The sequence below is a fragment of the Cupressus sempervirens genome, chromosome 9 (genome assembly GCF_028749045.1).
Source record: "Cupressus sempervirens isolate cs-2001-9-10 chromosome 9, ASM2874904v1, whole genome shotgun sequence".
Lineage (NCBI taxonomy): Eukaryota > Viridiplantae > Streptophyta > Pinopsida > Cupressales > Cupressaceae > Cupressus > Cupressus sempervirens.
This window is the reverse complement of record NC_143126.1, coordinates 584,445,262-584,460,596: the sequence shown is the minus strand read 5'-3', so window position 1 is coordinate 584,460,596 and position 15,335 is coordinate 584,445,262. Positions and strand designations below refer to the sequence as shown.

The following is a 15,335-nucleotide window of genomic DNA, read 5'->3' as shown; positions in this document are numbered from 1 at the left end:
ATTTAACGTGGTTCACCCAATCCCTGAGCTACGTCCACCAAATAGCAAGTCTGATCTTATTACAATCCAGTGATTACAACCTGATTACAATCTGTAATCCCTTACAACTCAATACCACCGCAAGAACCAATTTCGTATCACAACATTATGAAAAATACCCAACCCTAAGCCCTTTTTATACAAGTATTAAACCACTTTAGGGTTATAACATGTCGGCCATATGTCAGCCATAATATGTCGGCTACTGCCCCAAAAAAAAATTTCCCCACTATTTATGAAATATGTACAGTACTTTCCTGATCAGTCACCACAATCTAACAATCTCCCACTTGGGGACTGATCAGGCTCCACACTAAACAACAATTATAGAAATTTCTATTTTTGCTCATCAAGAATGTCTCATCTATGTATCTAGCAATTCCAACCTCCATAGCTTTTTACTTCTCTCTTCTATGATAGGTATTTGCATGCAAGTAATTCTTGGGAGCTGTGTGGTTGATCTTTCATCAACTTCAACAAATAATTCATGTAAGTTCAAGTTACTACTAGTCTATTTATTCTTTTATGTTCATAAATTATTTCCTTCAAAAGGAAATGTTGTTTGGAGGAAGGACACCCCAATATTGTATCAGATTAATGAATCCATAAATGAGATGGGTGAGAATTTTGAAAGCATCATGGATGCATACTTTGATGACTTCAAGGAAAGGGTGCAGAGTAGGCTTAGGATCCTAAGTAGTTGGTAGGTGATTATGATCAAGATATATGCTTCCTTCTTGACTGTGGCAGAGTTCATGTACAAGCAGTTAGACTAGGATTGCATGGGTAAAACCTCTAGCATATGAGGTAAATATTGATGATACAAGAGACATTATTGAGGATCTCATCAATGAGCCTATGGACCCCAAGGCTATATGTTTTGGAACATATGAGGAAGCTAAGACAAGAATCTCACTTAAGATTCAATTTCCTCAAATTCTAAAGAGAGGAAAGAAGAGGCAAACATAGGAAAGAAACTTGTCAAATTAGATTCACCTCTTGAACTGATTGAAGGAAAGGGTGATGATATAGAAGAGGAATACAAAGAAGAAGATGAAAGTGAAGATGAAGCAAAAGAAGAGGTAGAGGAACCTCCTAAAAAGAAGGTGAAGACCCCAACAAAACCTCCACCAAAGAGAACAACAAGGTCTACTCTTGTGCTTACTTCCATCAAGCCAAGGAGGCAAAGAAAGAAATTGAAGCTTGATGATGAAGACGATGATGATGATGAAGACAATACTCCTATCATCTTGCTCAAGAAATCACCACCTACCTTTGAGAAAATATTGAAGATATTAAAAGAAGGCAGTGAAATGACAAATTTTACATATCAGAGATATGAGACAAGAAGCAAGGATGAGCAAAAGCAGATTGAAGATGCAATGGTTGAGAAGGTAGAAAAATGGAAATATGAACCTTTTGAGCTTATAGGGTAAGCTCCTAAAGCCTTATTGAAGGTTGTTTCTCACCATTGGGCTAATGCAGTGAAATTAGAAAATGACATAAGAGAGAAAACCATAAGAAAATTGATGTCTGATCTCTTTGATAAAGAAATCAAGGAGGTAATGTTTGATTATGAAGGTAGACATACTCCTAGTTTAAAGATTTCCAAATTTTCTCCAATAAGATAGAAAATATTGTTTAGTCCACAAAAAATATGTCGAAAACAATTTTTGATATCAAGAAAGAAGGAGATCTTCCATAGATTTAGACAATCAAGGATTTTAATGCTAAGAAGATTGTTGCAAAGGTCGTGGCATCACTTCCCTCCACTCCACCTGGGGCATAATTTGAGCAACATCCGTTGAGTTGAACTTAGTTCAAAAAAGAAGTGAAGTGAAGATTGTCACACCTTCATTGACCTCTCTCCCAGAGGTAATCGAGCAATAGGCTTCCACAGTCTCGACCAAGCTTCAGCAACAGAAGGACTTGGTTGACAAAGGTAAAGAAATCATTCCTTCCACAACAGTCAAGAGCAAAGGCAAAAATAAGACTATTGATGGCATAGATCTAAATGAGGAGATTGTGATCCCAAATTGGAACCAATCCAATCTATCTGTTGAACAAATGGATATTTTGGGAGAATTATGAAAGAAAAGAGCCAAGCAACATATGCTAAGGGCTGGAAGAGAGAAGTAAAGTTTTGGAAGACATCAAAGAAATATTTATGGATGCTCTATCTATAGAGGTAAATGATAAAGCCCCCATCATTGATCAATTAATTTATATTGTTTATAAGTTTAATCAAGATACTAATGGGTAGGTTAAACTCCTTATGAAAGCTAAAATGAAGTTCGAGAACAAAGTGCCAGAAAATGTAGCACATAAGATAGCAATTGATCAAGTAGATCTATCTACTTTAATTTCTACATTAGAAATTACTATAAACAATGTTGTATCTTTATTTGTAAAGCTAAGTGATTCCACTAACTTTTCCAAGGAAATAAAAGAGAAACTAGCCAAATGTGGCATTGACTTGAAGGATAGTGCAAATCAAGTGGCACTCAATCCAAGCTCTAGTTTCATTCATTTTGCAAAAAACTAGATATTTGATAGATCTTCAAGCAAATTTGCTAGGGAAAGAGGCCATAATAAGAGAAACATTAATTGATATACAAAGAATGATAGTTCCCCACATGGACACCATGCAAAAGAGAATGGATCATGCAAGGACATCAGTCAAAGACACAAATCTATTAGTTGCAGATCACATGGTTGAGTTATCAACGAAGCTTCAAATTGATCTACACATCTTGAAGGTGCTACAAGATAACTAGCACAATACATTTTCTGTAATTTTGAAGGTACACCATGATTTTCTTTCTCATTTTGGTATAACCTTGTAAATTTTTGGCATCTGTAACAAAAACAAGGGGGAAAGTATACAAGGAGAAAAGTATAGTAAATAAGGGGGAAAAAATATAGAGGAAGTATATGTACATACTTATACGCATTAAGGTGACAATATGTACAGAATGACAGATATGTAAAAAGAAAAAAAACAAAAACAACTTTTGAAAAATCAAAAACAGAGTTTTCAATTCAAATTGAGTTGCAAAGGCATCAATGCAAATTGAGCTACAAAATAGAGCATATTCAAAGGGGGAGTTTGATTGAAGAATTTTGATTTCAAATCTTATGCATGTTAATTTTTTTTTCATTAATTCGAAAGGGGAAGATTGTTAATCTCATGTCAAGATATATTGTCAATTAGTGTCAAAACACTTAATCATAATGAAAGGTAGTAGTAACCAAGTTACAAATCTAGAGTGTTAACCGAGCTCATAAAGGAACCACACTATGAATGTTAAGCTTGTAGAAAGTAAGAAGCATCAACTGAGTTGACAATTTCCACTTAGCTACAGCGTCAACCGAGTTGACAGTATCTGTTGAGCTCCAATGAGAACTAAGTTAAGCAAAGTATTCTTGTTCCAATATAATGATCAAGATGGAAGAGTAGTTTGAACTGAGTCAGAAGTATCTATTGAATGATCAACATGAACCGAGCATTTAGTATCAGTCAAGTGCCAGAGTTAGACAAGGTGACAATGTTGCCCAAGTATCTTCAGCATTGCCCAAGTAAGCCATTGGATCTGAGTTACAACACTGAGTTGATTTGGTAATTATTTTTGGAATTAGTTATGTTGTAGTTGGCCTATGAAGGAATTATTTGGATGGATATAATTATGAAGTATTTTGTTTATCCAAAATGGAGCTATGGAAGAATTGTAATTGAAGAACATTAGCAAATATGGAAGGGAAGGTTGTTATAACTCTACAACCATTCCAAGGAAAGGAAGAGACTCATCTATCACAGTTAGGTGATCAGTTTACTTCAAAGGATCTTCATTAAAAATCAGAGTTGCACGTCAAAGATTAATCCATTAATTCATTCTAATAGGTGCATCAATCCCAAATCCTTTAAGTAAGTGGACCTAATAGTCCTTTGCAAAAAATACTAACAAAGTACATACTTGATTGTAATGTAAAACTCCTTTCATAAGCTGCACCTAATAATCCTTATTACTCTTAACCAAGTAAGATCACTAGAAGTGACCATTTGTAAGCCTTAACAGGCCAACTTTATTACTACAATAGTGAAGCATTGTGGGTGTCATCCCCACCACAATTTTACCTTCAACTTGGAGGGTTTTTGGGTTACCAAATATTGTGTTATGGTTTTGCTACTTTACTACTTTATGTTTCTTGAACACAAGTAGATTACACAACTTAACAAAGTGGGTTATGTAGAAGAAATTTAAGTGGTTCCCAATTCACCCCCCAATCACCTAGCTTGCATTACAATTCCAATAATTGGTATTAGAGTGAGGTTCTCTTATCAAATATTTAGCAGCTTGAGAGAAAATATCAGAGACAATGGAAGTATACAAGCTAGCAAAAGCCATTGAAAATGAGAAGTTGAATCTACATGTGGCCATGGAACAAATCAAGAAACTAAAGGATCAACCCTCTCAATCCTTGAAAAGAAGAAAATAATTGGAAAGAAGATGAATGAAAATCTATACATGGAAGAAAAAATTGAAGATATTTTCAAAGAGAGAAACTCAAATGAAGAAGATGTAGCTATTGAATATCTACTTGGAAGAAACCTTATTCTACAAGAATTCAAAAAATTGAAAAGAGAACAAGAGAGTCATTCAGTTAGGATATGTGAAGTCATGGAACAAAAGAACCAAGCTGAAAATGACAAAAATATGGCAAAAGAAGACAAAATATTACTCAACACTGGGATAGAAGAAAAGGACAATGATATCCATCAACTCTCACTACATTAGGTAGATATGGAAAATTAGTTGAATAATAAAAATAAAGAAGTCATCAATCTAACGACATAAAATGAAAGACTCATGAATGATCTTACAGTGGAAAGAGAAACCAATGAAAGAATTATGAGATCACAAAAAAACATGGATCAATTCACTGAACTATATCAGCATAGACACTAAGGAAAAGCAAGATTGGGCTACACTAAACAAGAAGAATCATCACAACAAGAATCTCAAAACAATAAAAGACCTACATGCAATAATTATGGAAAGGTAGGGCATACATCAAACAAATGTTGGAGCAATGGAAAATCAAAATTTAATGGCAAATGTTATAGTTGTAACAAACCTAGACATAGAGCAAGTGAATGTACAAAGAAAACCAAGTTTGAAGGAAAATGTCTTACATGCAACAAACAAGGTCATAAATATCATAGTTAAATCTTGATAGCAATATCACAATTTGACTTGCTATTGTTATTATCTCCTACTTATCAAGGTCATAAATATTCAGAGTGTAGAACCAAGAATTGGAATCATATTGAACAACTTGATAAAGCAATCTTTGGTTAGGACTACAACACTTGGTACGTATGTTATCTATGTGGAGAGTTTGGACACATAGGATCTAATTGCATCAGAACTCACCTAAAAAGAGAAATCCTACCAAAAGATGTTATGTATACAAAGAACTTGGTCATCTAGAAAAGAATTGCATGAATAGAGATAAAGTTGAAGATAAAAAGAAATCAAAGGTTGACAAGATCAGGACTCAAATGAAGTAGCAATGGTGAGGAAATCTCCAAAAAATTCAAGTGAAAATAGTGAGGTTATTAACACCCAAGAAAATGGATTAGGTAATTCAATTATCTATGTTTGAACATGCAAGCAGACCATTAGAGTTGTGATCAAATTCATATTGCACATCAGTTCCAGTCATCCAAGCATGAAAGTTCAGATCAACATATCAAATGCACTTGAATAGAAAAAAGTCATAGACTTGACCAATTTATTAGTTCTAACTGTGTTACTCCTTAGGCTTAACTGAGCTATTAGACCTAACCGAGTTACCTATTAGACCTAATTGAGCATACATGGACTTGACCAAGTCACTGACTCAATCAAGCATGGTCTACTAATGCTAACCAAGCATCATTTACCTACCCATGTACAGAGCATTAATGGAGCCATAAAATTGAAAATTGATAAAAGGAAGAAATCAAAGTTTCATTTTTCACCACAATTTCAGAGTTTTCAAGAGCACAACACTCCTCCAGCCCCTAAAGTGACTTGGAGAAATTTGTTGAAGGAAAGTCTCAGGCAGAGTCACCATTTTCAAATCCTTCATCAATTGAGCAATATGGAAACATATTCTATTGCAAAGGGCAAATAGGGTTTGAAAATGTTGGTAAAGATTTCAGACTATATTCCTTCAAAATTCAAGCTAGATATCTAGCAATTGCCAAGGAGAAGGATCCAAAAGGAGCACACTTGTCAATTCTCCTAAGGTAATTCTTATTCACAATATCAGATCATTTTATGACTATTCTATCCAAGAATTAAGGAATCCATGTATAATTATGTGAAAATGATGTGTTGACGCCAAAACACAAGCATCTAGAGGTCAAGGGTTTGACTCACATCATCCACATAGAAATAAATTTTTGAATCAAATGGATTCGTCTTATACTAAGTCGAGTTCATGACATGTCATTCTGGTTGGAGTAGACCTATCCTATCACTAAGAAGATGATTCATGGGATAATAAGGTATCCTATGTTGGAGAAGTCAAAGGCTACCAAAACCCTACGATAGGCAGAATTGGCAAAGCTAACCCTAGTTGAACGAGATGTCAAAGGTATGAAATTGAATAATGTGCCTGACATGGAAACCAAGTTTTGCATTCATGTCATTGCACACAAAATCTACATTTCAAGCCATTTGAACAACGTGCCAAGTGAAGCTATAGACCTGTAATGCAAGGTCATGAAGGAGAATCTATCCTTCGACCTTACCATGCTTCAATGCACCCATCTGAGTAAGAACATGGAGAGTATTCGAGCTTCCAAGAATAATTCCTATAAGTTTGGTTTACTCCTAGTCTATTTATTCTTCTATGTTTAGATATTCTTTCCTTCAAAAGGAAATGTTGTTTGGAGGAAGGACACCACAATATTGTATCATATTAATGAATTCATAAATTATATTGGTGAGAAATTTGAAAGCATCATGGATGCATACTTTGATAAATTCAAGGAAAGGATGCAGAGTAGGCTTAGGATGCCTAACTAGTTTGTAGATGATTATGAGGAAGATATATGCTTCTTGGTTAACTGTGACAAAGTTCATATAAAAGCAGTCCAACCTAGGACTAAATGGGTAAAACCTGTAGCATATGAGGTAAATATTGATGATACAAGAGATATTATTGAGGCTCTCATCAATGAGCCTATGGACTCCAAGACTCCATATTTTGGAATGTACAAGGAATCCAACGCAAGAATCTCACTTGAGATTTAGATTCCTCAAATTCTAAAGAGAGGAAGGAAGAGGTTGGAAAACATAGGAAAGAATCTTGCCAAATCAACTTCGCCTCTCAAACTGACTAAAGGAAAGGGTGATGATATAGAAGAGGAAGATGCAAGTGAAGATGAAGCATAAGAAGAGGTAGAGGAAATTCCTAAGAAGAAGGTGAAGACCCCAACAAAACCTAAACCAAAAAGAATTGTAATGCCTACCCCTACTTGACTGTTCTGTTGTATTGTTAGATTCTTTTAGGCCAGTTTTCTAATTTTGCTTTATGATTATCGGTACTTGGTTATCGGATTGTTTAGAATGTATTTCATACTCAGTTTTTATATGTGATGATTTACTTAGTTGTTTTAGTTATTTCATGACTATTTTGATGATGATATATATGTTCAATTAGTGGTTTCAGTTATCTCATGATGGTTAGATAGGTGGATTAATTATATACAGTTTATATGGTTACTTACCCCATAATTGCATGTGTATGGTGTACTGTACATTTTCTTTATGTTTGATGTTTCTAATGTGGTTGAGGGAGTCGTAGTCACTAGTCAGAATCTACATGATGTACCACTTCCTACCATTGCATGTTTAGTTTAGATCATATGTGTTTGTACATGCATGGATTTTATGTAGATTATAGGTACTGAGTATCGACTTCCCTAAATTGCCAAGATGAGCATACTCTATCACAGTATTTCAATAGTATAAGTGGGGAGATAACTCTTGAGTCCAAATCCTAACGTAAGCCAATTGTCCTAGAAAATAGGGTAAGTATCTTAGTTAGTTTCACCTTTCTGAATTCGTCAAGTGACATGAATTCATGACTTTGACCCTGGAGTTTGATTTTGTCCTTTGTCTTTAGTTGAGTTGTTGTATTTAGTCTTGTGGGTCTGTGACGATTTTCTGTTTTAATTAAATCAAATTAAAAGATAATTTAATGATTTAATTTAATAGAAATTTTATAAAGAAATTTGATATTTAATTAACTAAGAAATTAATTAAATTCAAGAGATTTTATTAAAGTTCTAATTTTGGCATTTTATATTTATTTAATTTAATAATAATTAATTTAGGAGTTTTATTTTAATAATAAACTCTAAATAACATTATTAGTTGAATTAATACATATATTATTAAAATGTCTCATAATTAACTAGAGAGAGAAAACATAAATTTAATAAAGTTTATTTTAATTAAATTGCATAAAGCTTATGCATGAAATTAAAATATAGTAAATTAATTAAAGAGAGAAAGTTAATTATTCAAATAAAGATATTTTTTAATTGCAAACAGTGTGAATGAAGATGTAAAAGGTAATAAGATAATTAAAAGAAATTGATCAGTGAGTTCCCTTGCGTGATTGCACAATCAGAGCCCCAAATTAGGGGATAACTCTTTATCAGAGATCTAGAGTTCATTTGCATTTACACCAACGATTTTGGAGAAGCGATTTTTAGGGAAGGAAGTTTTTAGAAAAAGGAGATTATTTGTGTGCTCCATGCGATTGTCATTTTAGCATCAAATCTAGGTAGGATCTCATGGTTAATTTGTATAGTAGTTTTGTTCTTTGAACTTCTGTCTTCTCCGTGTCTGTTGCATTATTTTTTTTCAGAATTTTAAATTGGGTTGAAACCCTTGTATTGAAATTTGCTATTATTTGTTCTTAAATACATCTATAAATGAGTTATTTATATTGAAACCCTTGTCTAGAAAGTTTTAGGAGATTTGTAATTTGATTGGTAAAAATTGGGCTATGAGTTTTGTAATGAAAGCCAAGTTTGTTTTATCGATTTCGATTGTTTAATCTGGGTTTGTATACCAAGTTTATATTAGAACACACACACACACACACACATACAATTACACAGTAATTGGTAATTACTGTGTAATTGCATTATTAAATATTAAAAATGGAATTGTTTGTGAGAGGCTTCTCTTTTATGTTTTACAAAACATAATTTAAAAATATATATAATTAAGTGGGAGGGGGCCACCCCCCCCCCCCTGCACCCCCCTTCTCCTCCTCCCTTTTTACTCCCTGCTGCTGCCCTAGCAGTAGCTGCCAAGGTAGTGACTACCATTGGCAGTCGAGCCGATAGGCGGCTTTCCCATTAAATGGGATATCGAATATAGTATTTGCGATTTGTTTATTATTATTTAAGTTTAATTTAATTTTAATAATATTAATTATTAATTTTTTTTTTTTAATTATTTGCTCGGCAAACAGCCTAAGCCTTGATACATTTTATTTATAATTGAATAAAATACAAGTGTTTCCTCGTTCTGACGGGCACAAGTAGGAAAGAATGGGGAACGAAAACCTCCTGTCTTGCTCGGGACCTTAGTCCTATATAATAAATTTTTTTAAAGGGGCATACCCCAGTGCTAACATCAAAATTTCCAGATTTTTACAAATGTCTTCCAAGGAGGAATCAGATTGGAGGGAGGATTATCACGATCTGTCTACAATCATCAATATCAACAAATGTTAACGGTTAAATGTATCTTAAAGCAAAAATAATTATAATAAGTAGCCACCTTGTCCTTTTATTTAGGATAAATTACTGGCTGAGATTGGAAACTCATTAATAAGCTCAATTTGTACTTCCCTTAATTAGATTTTTAATAGTTAAAAGGTCTATCTTGAATAAATTTTTATAATTGTTTAGTTAATGTTATAGTGTTAGAGATTTTGAAATAAAGATAATATTACATATGTGAACCAAGTTCTTTAATCTTTTAAAGATTAATTTCCTTACATTGTTAGATGAAGATTGTTTCACTAATTGAATTAAACTAGAATCCAGGGAAAGGCAAACCAAAATCCATCTATAATATCTGGGTATTTACAGATTTCGAAAATTCAATTACGTGGACTACTATCTAAATTGACACATCAAAACTTAGTATTTTAATCTATTGAAATTTGTCCTGTTATTGAAATAGATACACGCAAAGCAAATTCCAACTCCACATGCAACTGTGTAAATTTTTAATATATATTCTATTAATATATGCTAGTCTGTACAATAACCCCTATATCCTGTTTTAAAAGAGGGATACATATGATAACAGAGTATTAGCCATATTTGCTTGAAGTTTTAGCATTTACAACTTATCTACAGAATCACCTTGCTTTAAAATCGGGTGATTCAAGCCAAAATTTGATATATGATAGTATTCATATTAACCACTGGATTACTTGTTTTTTGAGTACCATTATAATTTCTGATGCTTCATGCAGAGAGCCAACTGTTGAACCAAGGGGAAACTCAAATGTTGATCTGTTCCTACTAGTTTTGTCATAGTTTGGAAGACAGAATTCTACTTCCTCCATGTTGTTGAAATCCACATTTGGTTGGATATAGGCATCGTATGCCCTCAAATAACCAATCAACCAGTCCCTTCCTTGATCTTCGATAATTCCCCTCCATCTCATTAGAAAATTTATGCTTGTCTTCATATACGGCCATTCATTGTAAAACTTGATATTATCCCTAATAACCATGCAAGGGTGTCTTGGACTCCTTTCCAGTTCTTGACTGTTGACCTCAAATTCCATATATGCTTTTGGGAGAGGAATTCAGAGCCGAGTGTCAATGTTTGCTACAACAATTTCCAAGCCCACTAGCCAACAAGGGTCAAAAATATTGTGGGTAATCCTGATGATATCCCATTTTTCAATTCCTGCCCGAGCCAAACATCCTATCCATAGCCCAACTATGTCACTGTTAGTCCTCCAAGAGTAGTCATAACTGAATACTCCTTCTCCTAAAGCTCGACTGACTGCTACACGGCTCATGTCATCTATGGGCCTTAAAATCTTGTTCCATCGCTCTTGCGTTATTGGCCCACAGAAAGCCATTGTGCAGTTTTCATAAGCACGAAACGAACTGATGTTTGAATCCATTTTTAGCCTATTCCATTGCCTAGTTTGCAGCTAAACTCAAATGCTGAGAGAATGTATTGAAAACCCCTAAAAATAGCCGATGCAGATGAGTTGAATTTTCTAGATATCTAATAATGAAGAGGCATGCAAATGATTTATAGGACTCCTGTCAAGATCATTATATCGAAAAGATTACTGGCGGTAGTGAGGGATTTCTCGTAGATAGGTATTCTATTAAATGTGTGCAAATTCTTACTAGATATTGAGGTTGGTAAGGTTATGATTAGTCCCTTTCAGTTTGTGCAGATTTTAATGATTGAAAGTTAGGGAATTAATACCATCAGCTCCTAGATTTGCTAATTTATCAGCCTCTCTATTGCCTTCTCTGAATATGTGAGTGAATCTTATATCTTCAAATGTCGAGAGAGACTTTATAATTGCTTCTAGTTTAGAGTTTAGCACCCAGTTTGGTGTGCTTCCTTTTCGAAGCACATTAATAATAATTTGGGAGTCCCCTTCTATTATAAGTTTTTTAATGTCTGATTTAATACATAGATTAATTCCTTCTTCTACTGCTGCTAGTTCAGCCATATTATTGGAAATTATTTCTAAAGATTCTGATCTTTTAGTAATCCAATTCCTTGATTCGTCTCTAATGATACATCCTATTCCTGCTTTCCTAGGATTTCCTCTTGATGCCTCGTCAAAATTTAGTTTCTTCCACCCAGATGGGGGAGGCTCCCATTTGTAGGAGAGTCTAGCAAGGTCGTTTTTCTTTTTATATGTTAATGGGGGATTAATTAATAGTGGCCATAGCTTTTTAATTTCTGCATCCCAGTCAGAGAAGGATCCCTCTTCTCTAGCTCTTTTTCTAAGATCACTATTCATGACTTTCGAGATTGCTACTTCTATTTTTGAGAATAGAGTAGTTTCTAAGAGAGATTGATTTGAGAAAATTTGATGATTACGTTCTTTCCAAATTTCCCACATGACTATTTCCGGTGATATATTCTAGAGTTTTCCATATATTTTCTTAGGATCCTCTTTTGGCCATCCCATCAAATGACCTTGCCAACTTCCTGCTATAGGAGAAGACCAATTAAGTTTCCATTCTATCCATCTCCAACATTCCTGAGAGAATTTACATGAGAATAAGAGGTGCTCTACATTTTCTTCTTCTTCTTTGTAGAGAGGACATCTAGATGGTCCTTCAAAACCCATTTTCCTAATCCTATCTTCTGTGAGAATTTTCTTTTGCATAGCTGCCTAGAGAAACATTCCCACTTTAGGAAGATTTGTTGGGTCCCAACATAGGTTCAAAGGTAGGGTGTTGACATCCCATTGCTATGAATTGGTTTTTATCCTATATCCATCTCTAACTTTATAGCTTCCATCCTTTGAAGCTGCCCAAATGAGTTTATCCTCCTTGTTTTTACTATCTATGGTCCAGTTTTTTAGTAATAGTTCTAATTTTTCCTTGTCTTCTGGATTGATGTAAGTTTCTGAAACTGATTTTCATCTCCATACTTTCCCCCAAATTGATTTGAATTCCTCTAGATAGTCTTTGACTTTGGTGCCCCATAGGGTTTTTAGTTGTAATAAAGTTTCAGGGGAGAAGTTTGAGTTAATCAAAGGAGGATTTCCATTCCAAGAATCTTCCCAAAACAAAGCTTCCTTTCCATTCCCTATATCCCATGTCAGATATTTAGAAATCAAACTTCTATTGTTCAGAAGAAAGTTCCAACCAGTCGATCCTTTGGGAGGAGAATTCATTCTAAAGAGTGAAGTTTTATCTAGAGGGTTGAGATATTTATTATATAAAATTTTTGCCCATTTCCTGTCGCTTTCTTGGTAGAGCCTCCATACTTGTTTTGCTCCTAATGCTTAATTCTGCCATTCGAGGTTTTTGACACCTAATCCTCTATTTGCTTTTGGTCTACAGATCTTTTCTCAACTGACTAAAGCTGCTTTTTTCTTGTCTTCCAGTCCTTTCCAGAAGAAGTTACGAAGTTTACTTTCTAGTTTAGCATTGGTTTGTTTTGGAAGATAAGAACATGATAATTGATAAGAAGGGGTGGCTATCAATACTGCCTTAATTTTAGTTTCTTTCCCTGCCTTGGTTAACCATCTTCCTTTCCAAGATTCAGTTTGATGGTCAATTTTGTTAATAATTTGCTCCCATCCCAGATTACTTTGCTTATTTTTATCCAGGTAGATTCCCAAGTATCTGAATGGGAATTCACCTTTTCTAAATCCTAATTTTTGACAGATTAGATTTTCCATTACCAATTCAGTATTTAGAAAGAAGATTTCTGATTTTTCGGCATTAATCATTTGCCCAGATGCCTTTGAGTAAGTATTTAGGATGTGATGTATCTGATCCGTCTCTTCCAATGTGCTTGTTTTGGCAAGGATTGTGTCATCCGCAAATTGTTGATGGGTATTATTTTCAACTCCTTTAGTGACTTTAACCTCGATAATTTTTCTTTCTCCTTGCGCTGTTTTAATAGCCCTTCCAAAGGCTTCTGCCATTATGATAAATAGGAAAGGAGAAATGGGATCTCCTTGTCTAATGCCTCTTGAGATATTAAAGAAACCTTTCGAGGTGCCGTTGATAAGGATAGAAATTTTGGGGGTTGATAAGCATTGATAGATAGTGTTGATCCATTGTTTGGAGAAACCAAAAGCTTCTAAAGTTTTGCATAGAAATCTCCAATCTACCTTATCGTATGCTTTCTGAATGTCAAGTTTGAGTAGCATACAAGCTTCTCTATTTTTTAATGCAGAATGAATGATTTCCTGGATGATTGATATGCCATCAAGTATTGATCTACCTAGGACAAATCCAGTTTGTTCTTCCAAGATAAGTTTGGGCAAGAATTTTTTAAGACGATTTGCTAGAATTTTTGAAAACACTTTGTAAATAGTGTTACATAATGCAATAGGCCTAAAATCTACTGGTCTGATACTTGCTTGCTTTTTAGGTATAAGGGTTAAGAACATATGGTTGATTTCAGTTAAGATGGAACCTCCTTTACGAGTTGCTTCTAATGCTTTCCATAAGTCCTCTCCTAAAATATCCCAACATTTTTGAAAGAAGAAGGCTCGGAAGCCATCGGGACTCGGGGATTTGTCTGGGTTCATACTAAAGAGTGTTGTCTTGACCTCTGAGAGGGAGATAGGTTCATTAAGGAATTTATTATCTGCCTCCGAGATCAACTTAGGAATATGTTTCAGCATTGCTTCTTGATCACATTTGTTAGAGGATTCAAAGTCATTGAGAGAATTATGAAAGTATTCAGTGAATATTCCTGCTATTTCTGTTGGATTTTCAGTTTGCCTTCCCTCTAGACTCCTAATTTTGTTTATATTGATATAATTTCTATTGTTAATGGTGCTGTTATGGAAAAAATTTGTATTACGATCTCCTTCAAGGAGCCATTTTTCTCTAGATTTCTGCCTCCAGAATGTTTCTTCTTTTACTAGAATTTCTTCATGTTTTAGAAGACATTCTTTTTCTAATTGATACGATTCATTATTCATACCTTTCGTAATAATTTCTATATTTAATTTACTCATTTTATCTTCAATGTCTAATTTTTCTTTAAATATATTTTTGAAATATTGATTGTTCCAACTTAGGATCTTATGTTTTAGGCTTTTAAGTTTAGAGACCAGGCAAAGCATTTTAGATCCTTCATACTGATCCTCCTTCCACCAGTTTTTGATCTGTTCCATGAAGCTTTTGTCTAAAAACCACATTTTCTCACATTTGAAAGGATTTCTACTTGGTTTACTTTGTTCCTTGATTTCCATTTTTACTGGAAAATGATCTAACCCTACCATAGGTAAAATATCTGATGTTATCAAACTGTTCATCTTTAGTTCTCCTTTTAGAAGAAATATGTCTAGTCTTTCCACAATATAACAGAATCCTTTCCTATGATTATTCCATGTATAGATTCCATTCTTGGTTTTTATGTCTAAGAGAGAGTCCTTCTAAATCCAATTTTTAAATCCTTCCATGGCTTTGTTTGTTTGGCTCATCCCTCCTTGTTTTTCTTCCTTACTTGAAATTGCATTGAAAT

At 34.1% G+C, this 15,335-nt stretch overlaps 1 pseudogene; it reads right to left on the bottom strand.

Annotated features, from left to right (window-relative positions):
- The window catches only part of LOC149540028 (uncharacterized), a 38,954-nt pseudogene extending 25,175 nt beyond the window's left edge, over window positions 1–13,779 (bottom strand).
- Window positions 13,780–15,335: the final 1,556 nt, after the last annotated feature.